The sequence below is a fragment of the Bacillus rossius genome, chromosome 1 (genome assembly GCF_032445375.1).
Source record: "Bacillus rossius redtenbacheri isolate Brsri chromosome 1, Brsri_v3, whole genome shotgun sequence".
NCBI classification, from domain to species: Eukaryota; Metazoa; Arthropoda; class Insecta; order Phasmatodea; family Bacillidae; genus Bacillus; species Bacillus rossius.
Window position 1 is genome coordinate 98623422 of NC_086330.1, and position 12921 is coordinate 98636342.

Here is a 12921-nt window from a genome sequence, read left to right on the forward strand (position 1 = left end):
TGGCCAACGGCGATTTGCCTAACGGCATTTTGCCTAACGGCGTTTTGCCTAACAGCGATTTGCCTAACAGCGTTTTGCCTAACTCCGATTTGCCTAATGGCGTTTTGACTAAGGGCGGTTTTTCCGGTATTTCTCATCAATTAAATCATTCGTTATAAAATACGATTAAATTCCTTTTTAATAATTTTTGTGTTATCATAAATAAGCGCATACTCTTGCTTTTATAAAAAAAACTGTTCGAAGGTTTCACTTTTGCTCACAAGAAAGCATCTTTGTGTTTTGTAGTTCTAAAATGTTATACTAGAGTTCGTAGATGCAAACAAGCTAGCAGCATTTTCTGCCGTTCTCGTTGATGGTTACAAAATATTCCACGTGATGGCATAAACATCTGTTTTGGAACTTTTCTTTCGTCTGAAATGTTAAGTTCATGGACGGATCTAGGAAGTTCTGTCAAGGGAGACAGCCTGACCCCGGTGCCAGGTTTGAAATGTGTGCCCGTGGTGTCGAACGAATTTTCTTTTTAGTATTATAATTTAAAAGTTTATAACAAGTGAAATAAAACTATGTTATTTTAGCTTTCGTTTTCGTGGTTCTTATAAACTTGAACGCCTATAGGAGTATATATAGCTACACAGTGCGTAAAATCAAACGTACACTATAAATGGGTGTTAAAATGGTTTATTTGTTTAAAATTAAATTGTGTATGTTTATTGATGGTCGGTTGGTAAGATTCCGGAAAAGGGCTTGATACGTGGCGTTGGAAAGGAAAATGGTAATTGTGGGTTGGGAGGGCTCAATTCACAATTTCTACCCACTCCTGGTGACATACTATGAGTTCTCAATAAATTTTCTTTTTAGTTAGAAACATAATTATTTTAAAATTTACTCTGTTCTGAAAACCTTTTTTTGTGACGAGTAACTAATAAGTAGAGACCTGCAAATTTCGCGGATTCACTTCGTGATATGCTAAAATTCAAATAATTATACCTTAGCGCTGCTTCTGCAATTGGTTCACTGTTAATCTGGAGTGATGAGGGCCAATTAGAGACCCTCACTCAAAGAAGTGTCGAATCACAGACACTCGGTCGAGAAGACTCACAAGTCAGCAGCCAATGAACAGGTAGAATTTGCCCGAGTGTGTAGAGAGTAGTTGAGTCTATCCTGGAGGTCATTGAATCCGCGAATTTTGCAGGTCTCTACTAATAAGTTATTGTGCTAATATTTACATGGGAAAAAAATACGAAATATATGTCGCGTTTGTTCATTTCAATTTCCTCTGATTACATGTAAACAATGGCAGTACAGACACGCCTTGTAAAGCCTGGTTCACATACATATAAGCAGATCGCGCCGACTAGACCGAGCGGGAAGATGGCAAGCCCAGTCAGAGCGCGTCTGCGTTTTCCGCTCGAGCCCCCATTTAAAGGTGACTCACGCCGATGTTATTTGCGCACCGAAAAAGCAGACTTCATTGATAGTTACCAGAACTTCATCGTTTCACACGTTCTGAAACCTATGTTTTGTGATCAGTGAAATAGAGTGTAGTAAAAGTACCTTACAATGAATAAATTATTGTAACTATATAAATTGGCAAGTTATAATACTTCACTCAAAAATCAATTAAAAATATTTCGTTTTGAAAGCGTCTGATAGGTAGCACTAACTTTTCAAATTATTGAAATACACAAAATAAGAATATAATAGTTTTCCCACCATTTCGTTTAATTTTTTTGTGGTATTCGACTAAATATTATACAGAAAAATATAATTTAGGCTTACGTCTTTTTTGTTGTATAGCTAACACCTCGAAAGTTTATGTACGAAGATAAAAGTGGCCGTAAGCAGACATCTTGAATCTAAACATTAAAACTAATCTGCTTCATGTAAACGACCATATATGTCCACTCTGTCTGATTGGCGCGATCAGCTTACATGTGAGTCGGGCTTAACATCATGTTTTAGGCACTCATGTCTCTCGTATACTTGGTGTAGCTCGCACCAGCTGGAAATTTAAGAACGTTAGTAGTACGTTGACCCAAGCTATTTAAATGATACAACTTAGCAGTAGCTTGTGAACTAAGAGCGCTATTGGTGCTTTTTATGCTCATGTTGGTATATTATGATGCGTCATATAGCCTATTTTAAAAAAATGAGGTATCAAAACTAGCAAGTATAACTGTATGAATGTAATCGTGTACAACACTAGAAGCGCAGCGAGTTTCATTACGCGTAAAAAAATATTCGCGAAGTTGCAAGACCATTCTATATTTTCGTGGTATTAAAATACAATCTAGTAAACTTCATAACACAGGTTGCGTTAATTCCGAACAGTAATTTTTATGATAATTTCTTCTTGTCTCTCCTCTTTTAAAACTTCAGTTGTTCCTATTAAGAAGTGCAACAATTTATTGATTATCGTAGTAAGTTTGGCTGTTTCCGCACTAAGCTGCGACTGGGGGCTTATTCTAAGTATATCGTTACATACATCGAGTCATCTCGACATCGAGTTCACTCGATAGGGTTTCTAACGACAAAAAATATCGAGAGCAAGAAAAATGTATTCTAAGTATGCTATCGTTACGACGACACAGACGCTCGGGTAAGTTCGGAGTTTTCTATACCCTCCGCTTCTTTACTGACACGAGAGTGAGCATGGCGTCAAAGTGACAACAAAACGAATGAAAAATACATATTTTATTTAAGTAATTTTAATAAAATTATATATGGGATTCACAAAGTATGTAATATTTACGTCGGAAGTGATATATTTTATGTTGAGTGTAATTTTTGCTAGTTAAAAGTTAAATTGTAGTAATAAACACAGTAGTTAAAAACTATCGCGAAAAAGAATTTAAGTTAGAAAACGTGGTGACAATTCAGGCGTGGAGGTGTTTATATGTTGTTTGTGTTATAAACTACACGGCTACACGACTTACGCGAAATGGAGTCCAAAAATAAAGTAAGTTCACGTAAAGGACGCATTTCTGAAAGACAGCAACAAATCATGATGGAGTTTATGAATATCATCCAAAGCTGCTACGAAATAAATGTTCGCCTATTTTCACCACAGCAAAGAAAAACCAACTCTGGGGCGAGCTTAGTGGTTTACTGAATTCGAATGGTTTGGGACCTGAGAAAAAGACAAGTGGATAAAGGTATTTATGAAATGTCTATTTAAATAATTAGTTAGGCTTAGTTTTGAAATATATTTATATGTGTTGTGGTTGGTATTTTATTGAAATGAAAGTCTAGTGATAGCCTAATAAAGTGATAACAGAGCCACCGATGTACAAAGTGTGGTTATGTTGTTCAACTACGTTTAAGAACTTTGTGGTAGTTATAGATGAGAGAGGTGCATTAGGGGGAAAAAAGAGACACAAATATCTCTAGAAATGGATTATCTTACTTAATGACATTTTTGTAATTATTTAAAAAGGTGCTAATTACTAATTGTTAAATATATTTCTAGTATTTTTCAGTTTTAACAATTTGCTAATATTGGTGCACAAAAATAAGGTAAAATCTCGAGAATGGATTAACTTTGCTTCATTAAAATTACGGTAAAATTTTGTGAGAAATTGGTTAGGTTCTTTAGCTACATAAAATTATAAAATAGTGCGATTGGCTCATTATATGCTATAATGTACAAACCTTATCTTCTTAACTTAACATACAAAAGATTCATCACAGATATATGAAAATGTAATTTAGGGCTCCCCACCCCCACACACATGAAAAAAAATAACATACTATAAAACAATTTATTTGAACATTACAATTTGGTAAAAGCATAATAAAACTTAAGAAAATGTGTGGCCATAGAAGTTGAAACCGTATTACAATATGTAATCAATAATTTATTATGAAATTATTAAGCTAGTAAAATCTGTTTTCTTTTAGACAAATCATAGTCCTTGTAAGTTCACACACAACTGTCGCACTAAATCACGACTCAAGCGAAATATAACCCAAAAAATAATTTTCTTTCATTTCAAAGGGATTAGTTTCATCCCGAAGAAGTTTCCTTTCTTTGCGCATATCTACGCCTTCGTCTATTTCGACAGCTACATGTAACAAATACCGCCTCCACGCATCGCCGATTATGACAGTAACGATGTATTTATTTCTTTCGATAGCTTCATACCCTCTCATTACGAAACGATAGCTTGTAACGATTTTGTACATCGAGAATGACGTCACAGAAAAACTCAGAATACGAACTTGTCGAGAACGAACGATAATCGATAGGTAACGTCAAATTCCATCGAAACGATAAACTTAGAATAAGCCCCCTCCTTGAAAATAGCTGCGTAAAACAGTTACGCTACCTAATCTCTGAAGTCAAAGCGATTGTTTAACTCGTTTGATGCGTAATGATTGTTAATTTAATGTGTTATGTAGGGCAAACATTACGGTGGGAAATCTCATATCAAATGCATTTGCCAATTAGATTATTTTATGTTACGTAAAGAGAATTTTGGCAGAATTTCTGAATAATCGATACGAAAACATTAGCAGCTAGCAGCTAGTGGTGAAAAGGCAGGTGTCTTCATGCAATTTATTATTATATTATGACACTGCAAATATGTTTCTACATATTTTATTCAAGTGTCCTTGCAATGAATAATTTTTCTTACTATCACACTTTAAATACAGTAAAATTTAATTATTGAATTTGTATCAATTATTATCTTAATAGTTTTATATTACTTATAAATAACTTCCAAAGGGGTTTACAAATTTACTTCTATTTTTATACAAAAATATTTGTACAAGTTTTGCATATTTTAATTTTCAAGTATCAGCGGCACATATGTATAAACCCAATTTGGAAGAGACCAATATGATTTGAAAATGATTTTAACATCCAAATCAAATAATCTCCTAAATTTATTTATTTCGTTAACCATCTGTTTTGTGCTATTGTGTGAGATAGTAAGTACCTACCAAATAAATAAAATACGTATGCTCACTTTTGCTTTTACTTGTAATGCTATTTGATTAGAAGTTTAGGCCAATAATCTTTGTGCACGTCTGCTAAGCAAAATCTTCTAGTAGTCCAGGCAGATAAAAAATTATAGGTATGATTCTCAGATCAATCAGTTTTTTTTAAATGTAATTATAGATATTTAAAAGATGTTTTACGTAATTTAAAAAGATTTTTTAAGTGTAATGTAATATTAAACCCTTGCTCGATTTGTTTTCATAGGCATTTCTATCACTTTTCATTTACTCCCAGCCCCTGGAATATCACACTCATTACGAGTAGCCCCTGATTTTTCGGGTGAAACAGTAAGGGTAGCATTTTTATTTCACAGTATAATTAGATAATAAAATGGTCAATAAAATTGTTGGTATCAACTTTCATCAAATATAATAATTAATAAACGGTGTTTAAAATTATATATATTTTTTTTTCAATTTATTTTCGGCACCGTAATACATCATAGCAGTAAATTTGGTTATTCAGCTCGTATGATAAAAAACATTCCAGTGTTTATCGTGGTTATTCATACGACCATTAATGAAATTCCCGCAAAACTGTGTGTTAGCCAAAATTTTTGAAAAAATCCATAACTCCCAAAAAATCACCAATCGCTTAAAATACGTGAGTGTGTTGGATAGATCTTGATGTCCTGTATCACCTTGCTTCAGCATGGCACTAATTTTTTGAGCTGCCGGTAGGATTTCATAACTAAGAAGAGTGGAAAGGAGTTTAAAAAATTTTTCACAGTAGATCTGAATTGTTATATTTTCTCATACTCATTGCTTAAAAAAGCTAACGATATAAATGTCTCAAAACCACTTTCAAAACCCAAGAGATAGCTACGTCGCAAATAATATTTTTATGACACAATAATTGGGAGAGAGGTGTCAATATCACATGTTACAACGATAAAAAGGATGATTATTAGTAAAAGAAAACGTTATCCGTACAACTGTATTATTTACGTACCCGAGGGACGCACCCAGTATGGGAGCGGGTCTTGGGTAAGGATGTGGGAGAGAGTGATGCCTTTGAATGTATGTCACAATATGTTATAATTTTTTCAAGGGACCAATCAGGGAAAAAAATGTTATAAGCTATATTCTGTCTGTACTAGTGTTTTAGCTCCATCCCCAAGACGGCAGTGATGATGTACATGACGGTGGTGCGCTCATACATCGGTACAATATGGCGTCCACTTCAATGGTGTTGCCGACTTACCCTGCTGTGAAAGTGTGTCGTGTCGTGTAGTGCAGTGCAGTGCTGAGAGACGATTGCCCGGTGTACCAGCCAAGATCAGGCCAAAATTGAATTACGTACGAACAGGAAAATGTCAATGGACGTGAGGTAGCACGACTGTACCGGAGAAAAGTATTAGAGCAGTATTATATTGGCTGTTCAAGAAGGATTGAGGTCTCAATCAAGAGGTAATAAAAGAATTAAATAAATGTGTATTGATTTAATAACTATGACCAGTACAACTATTTGATAAACATACACATTTTAAATTATCAACCTTAAAATTTAACTCCAATACCTTCCTTAAAAACTACAACCTTATACAAATGTTCAATATTAATTACATAATTATTGTTCTATAGATAAAACGAGGAAGGAAAATAATGTATTTGCTAGTATTCACAAAGTCTCAGATGGCGAGCACAAAGATTTATGTCAACGAAGTCTATATGCAAATTAAGTGTGTGTTTACAAAACACGCCGCAACTTACAGTCCACAGGTAGTACCGTCTTTCCACTGTTTCGTATACAGACTCCCTAAGCTCCGACTTGCGCTCACAACGTTCGAGCAGGTACACTCGCAATTCACTTCGCTATCACTATGCCTGAGGTCACTTAACTGCATCAACAACAATGACACATCAGTCGAACGAACAGGTACATATTTATACCACTCGGCCGAAACTCTATAGTGTTCTGACATAATCGGGCGTTTAACCAAAACAAGCTCACCGAAATAAAAAAAAAATGATCACCGATCCTTCCTTCATGGAAGCCACCGCCATACTAACCTCCCGCCACTTATGCCAAATTAAATATTACGTAAGTTGGTATGATGTCATATCCGCTATCTTGTTTCCAGATGCTGGAGGCAGTCATCTTGTTTTCGTCTGCTGGAGGCCGCCATCTTGTAAGTTTATTTAGTACCTGCTAGAGTGCAGAATTCATTTATTGTCAGGTCTCCATCTTGGACGCCATCATGAAATTTGGGCGCCATTTTGTAATTCTCTAATTATTGAGCTAGAAATTCGGGAAAAATTCTAAAATTTATAAAAAAATCTGCAATTAATATATTGATTTATTCGATCTCGTAGGTTCGATCCTTGATCAATTATTTAAATAAATAATGACAGGTTCAAGAAATAAAACACCCTAAATTTTCAAATAAATAATTTTCATTACATAATTTCTACTCTACTACAAGAACACTTTCGAAAGTTAACATTCTAATAAACATTTCGTTCTGCATTGGGGTGAAATGTGTAATTCTCAGCTCCAAATGGTTTATTCTAGACAGAGACCAGCCAGATCCTTTAGTGACATAGTCTTCTTCCTCCTGGCATAGTTTTTCAATACCGTGTTTAACAGCTTGCTTCACTTCATTAGAACTGTAAATAGTTGCAGCAGATGTCTTGAAGGCACATTTCTTCTCTTTATCCTCGAACGGATAAGGCTTACTATAGATACAGTCGAGCCATAAGTTATATTTTAATGGTCCGTTCGTTGCTACGTCATCAGTAAGCTGATTGATTATGTCCTGCCTTATACCATCAAGAAAATTACAAATGTCTTTGACTCACCAAGCGTATTTACATAATAGTAGTCTTTCGCCGTTCCACGAAATTCAGATTGCGCCAAGTGGAATCTTATTTGATGACTAGGCAATATAAGTTTCAAGTCTGTAGTATATATGCGTTAGAAGAAGTAAATCTACGTCTACCCAGGTGAACTTAGCATCATCCAAGTTTGTGGGCTGTATTTAATGAATTTAATTTAATAATAATAAAGTAATTTAACTAATAGGGTAAACTGGGGGAAATCGGGTCAATTTTTTGAAATTCCTGAATATGTATAAAACCAATATTAATTTACCATAAAATAATATACAGTAATATCAGTCATACATTTATGTACAAAGTTACATACAAACATTAACCAATCTTCCTTATGAATTGACATTAAACTTGATAAAAGGAAAATGAAATGTTTTGACCCGATTTGGACAGAAGTTGGGTAAATCGGATCACAAGTGGGGCAAATCGGGTCAACAGATTTTCTTTACTGTTTTGACAGACACATTCCGCATACAAACTGTTTACACTGAAAAGCATTGACACAGCGCTCATGGTACCACATTTTGCAAGACTGGCACTGAATCCAGTCTCCAGCAGTGCAGCTTCTGATGTCTTTGTATGCAATTTTGCACATATTGCAGAGAACATCTTCCTCATCATCCTGGCATTCTTCCAAAATTTCCAACTCGGGTGTGTTTTTAGCTTTTGTTCGCTTCTTCGTCTTCAGAGGTTCAATTTTGCTGTGCTTTGAACTTAACACCTGCTTCTTGCTTTTCAATTTCCTGGATTCCAACAATGTGCGATTCTCTTTTGACAGTAGCCTTAGAGAAGCAACAGGTTTTCGTTTACCTATTCTCTTTGGTGTTAATTTTTCCGGTGTTGGTAACAGACCTCTCACTTCTTCTGTGGTGCTCCTTCCACTTACATCTTTGGCAGTAAAAAGGTTATGTTCTTTTCTGATGTCCGTAGATTCAATCTGCTGGATCGACGGGGAAGAAGATGTGGTAGGCATATCAGAGATCGAAACACAGCTCTGTTCCAACGACTCAGGAGAAAACACTATTTCTGACACAAATTTGTGGCTTGAAATAGCAGCGGTATTGAGAGGGTAAATACCAGTTGCTTCAAACCCCTTCACCCCATTCCCAACTGTTGCAGCCATGTTCCAAGCATTTTTAAAAATTCCTCCAAAACTTAATTTTGTAATTGGTCTGTTCGGATTGCTGTGTTGCCACGACGTTGCTTGCTGGTGGTAGTAAGTCTTTAGTGGTTTGAAAACACATACATCAAGGGGCTGAAGTGCATGTGTTGTATGTGGGGGTAGTAGCAAAACTTCAATGTTAAACTTTTCGCACAAATCAACTGTTGAAAGTGAAGTGTGGGATGCATGTCCATCAAGAATCAATATTACTTTTCCTGGTGTTCTGTGTTTGTTAAAGTGTTCCAGCCACTTGCTAAAGGCCTCCTCATTTACCCATCCCGATTCTGTCATGCACACTTCTGTTCCAACTGGCATGTTGTCACAATATTCATTCTTCATCCTCTTTCCTTTAAATATTACAAAGGGTGGTATGTATGTACCAGTACCTGAAACACATGCAATCACTGTGACATTTTCTCCACGTTCCACATTTGTCATTGAAACAACATCACGTGAACCTTTCAGAGCTACCACATTAGGAGGTTTATTGTTCATTGGCAGTCCTGTTTCATCTTGGTTGTAAATGCTTTCCGGCATGCCTTGAAGATTGCACTCCACTGTCAGCCGCTTCAATTCATCATAAAATTGATTTACTGTCTCATGCTGCATTCCATTTATTCTGGCACGAGACAGACCTTCAGCTTTTCTAATTGAAAGCTCTGGATGTCGCTTCATAAATCCATGAAACCAGTCTTCCCCAGCCATGTTCTTTTCAGTGTTGAAGCTGTGCTGTATTCCATGCATTGTGGCATACTTGAAGGCATATTTGCGTATACTGCTCGGAGTTAAGCCAAAACCTCTAGTAGATAAGTATATAAGCCTCACTGCTAGTGCTTTCTCAACATCAGGTGGTAGCACCGATTTACGACCGACTGCGGACATTGGCGAGTTCTCTGGAGCAGATGTTCTTCTTTGCAGAGAAGAAAAAGGCACGCCAAACACATTAGCTGCTTTCCTTACAGAATACTCGCCATCTTTTACTGCTCTAACAGCTTCATCCATCACAGAGATTGACCAGGAACCATGAGTAGTTTTTCGGATGTAGTTCCTCGCCATCTATAACAGATAACCCAGGCAGCATAAATGCATTTGTTTTTAACACAGTAGTTTTCGTCTAAATTATATGTTAAAGAGGATGCAGTTATGCTGCTTTTCAACCCTAGTATTTATTGTCCTTGACATAAGTTAGGCCAACTATATGATAACAAATGGAATTCTATTTAAATGTAAAGGGTGTTTATATTTTAATTTGATACAACTTATATGCGGAATAAACTAAATAATAAGCCTGTTCACTTTTTCTACTCCAAAACTACAGAGCTATTTTTAATTTAAATGTTAATTTTTTTATTTTTAGATTCTGCAAAATCTTGGTGGACAAAATTCAAGTTTGGCATTAACCATGCACATAAACTAAACTCAGACTATTAAACTTAAAAAATTCAACATCGCACAACATTTATCTTAACCTAAAATATTGTTACGATTTACCGCGGGGGTTCGTAAATGATAGCCCAATTAATAGATTTTATTTCACACACAGTTTTATTTATTACTACTACTTGTCACTTACAAATAATCTTCTAAATTGACAGATAATTAATCACAGGTAAATAAATGTCAATTCCCCAGTCACTCGTTTCACACACCTCGCTGGGCCGCACTTTTGCCGCTACTCTCGCTGCAGCACCCCTCGTGGGTCTCCGCCGCAGGACTCCGTTGCCGCACTCCGCCGCCGCCGACGCACTTCCCTTCGCCGAGATCCCACTCGACGCCTCAAACGGAACTTCACTGACTCCGCCGCGCCTGCGACTCTATCGCCCGGAAACTCCGCCGCGGGAGAACTCCCCACTGAACTCCAAACTGACTGACGTCCTTGGGCCTACCTCCTTATATAGCCCTTGGGTTTCCGTCCAGAACAATCGGGAATGTCTCCGAGATATCGCGCGACCTTCGCCGTCGAAATGCCCAGAAACGCGTCGTGAGTCCTCGAAGGACGCGGCGGCTGCTCAAAGAACGCCGATAAACGCAACAAGCATCGGGTTCACACAAAACGCGCCGATAAACATGTCTGAGTCCTTTTATGCCGCAGTGCGGCCTCTTTTAAGTATCTCGATCTGAGGCAGGTGCACGCTGCGACGGTCAGTATGTCGCGAGACAGTATGACACGAGATACCAGGGAGAGGATGCGGGTGGAAGGGGGCGCAGACAGGCCGAACGAGCGCGGCGACGCCAAGCACTGCAGCCAAGCGCGATCGTAACAATATTATTAAACTTAGAAGATAACCTGGCTCAAAACTATAGAAGGAGTGTAGATGACTTGGTTTCGAATACCTGGCTTGGCATTACAAAATGTGTAACGTTTTTCATTATTTATTAATTTAGCGTGTTTACATATTCCTCATTAAAAATCATTTCGTCAATAAAATAAACGACAATATATATGTTGTCAAACTCTCTGCTTCATTTTGAACTCGTTATTCTATATTTACATGGATAATATTTTCATTATTTTAACATGTCCTACACTTCAATATTATTATAAGTAGTACTTACAAATTTTAACTTAAGTTGAAGTCATGTGCCTTAAATTCATTTTTACACTTATTTAAATTAGGTCTTAACATAAAAACTGAGAAAGAAGAATAAAGTGCTTCACAATATAGAGCAAATATGAAGCGACCCGATTTACCCACTGTATGCAGTGACTCGTTTTACCCCAACGGCAGCGACCCGAATCACCCCATTTCGCACTTTTAAGAAAAGAAAAATATTATAAATTCTGTCAAACATGTAGAGCTTCAGTAATGCAGAATAATGTTAATTGGGTACATATTTTCGTACTCCATTACTTAAACTACAATACTTTTTTGAAATGCGAACGTAAAGGCTTACGTAACACAAAATAAAACTTACATTGTTAAGAATTTTCCACTTCAGGACTGCACAGGTTCGGGTTCATTTCGCACAGACTACCAGAATGTTGTCACAGACGATGTTCGTCTTGTAGTGGACGGTTGTATAGACAGATAGCAGCACTCTTCGGTAGGTTCCGTAGACTTCCAGTTCATTCTTTCGCCACAAGACAGCAGATCTTGTTACGATGACCCGGTTTACCCTGTGACCCGATTTCCCCCGGTCTACCCTATACAAAATTAATAAAGGACATACCATCGCTCGAATAAAAAACTTAACTTCATCTGCGTGAGTTCAAATTCATTAGTAAAAATAACTTTTGTATTAATAGTATGTGAAGAACTAAGAAACATAAGTTAGACGTGACAAACGAATCAAACGGTAAACTGTTATTAGCGCATTCAGTTCGCTACCCGCCACGCGCTCCATGGCAGACTTAGAGAAATGATACACACTCACTTTTAGGTAGATTTAAAAGAAATGCTACCTGTTGTAGCCGTTTCCATGGTGCGACTTCCGGAAATTTTTTATATAGTTTTTCGTTTCATGGTTCATAGACCCCAAAACCACAGTCAAATCAAAAGTTTATATATATATATATATATATATATATATAACTTTCTTGTGGGCACGATAACTGTCGTAATTTTTCTCAAATCAATTCCAAACTGATACATAAAATCTAACTGTGAAAAATTTCGGTCGAGTTCGTTAATGGGCAATGTCCGACCAAAGGGGTAGAAATGTGGAAGGTTTTTCAAAAAACCGATAAATGGTTCTAACTACCGTAATATTGAAAATATTACATCCGTTTGAACGTAATAAAACTCGTACGAGTAATGCCAAAATCTTTCGTCTTAAAACGTTTTTGATATAACCAACCATAACTGCAAGGGGTTGAAAAAACAAGGGTTGGTGGACAAAAAATTATCATAACTCTATTCGTAGGCATAGCATCGAATTTGTACAAATCATGTATTTTTTTTATAATTTTTATCTTAAAA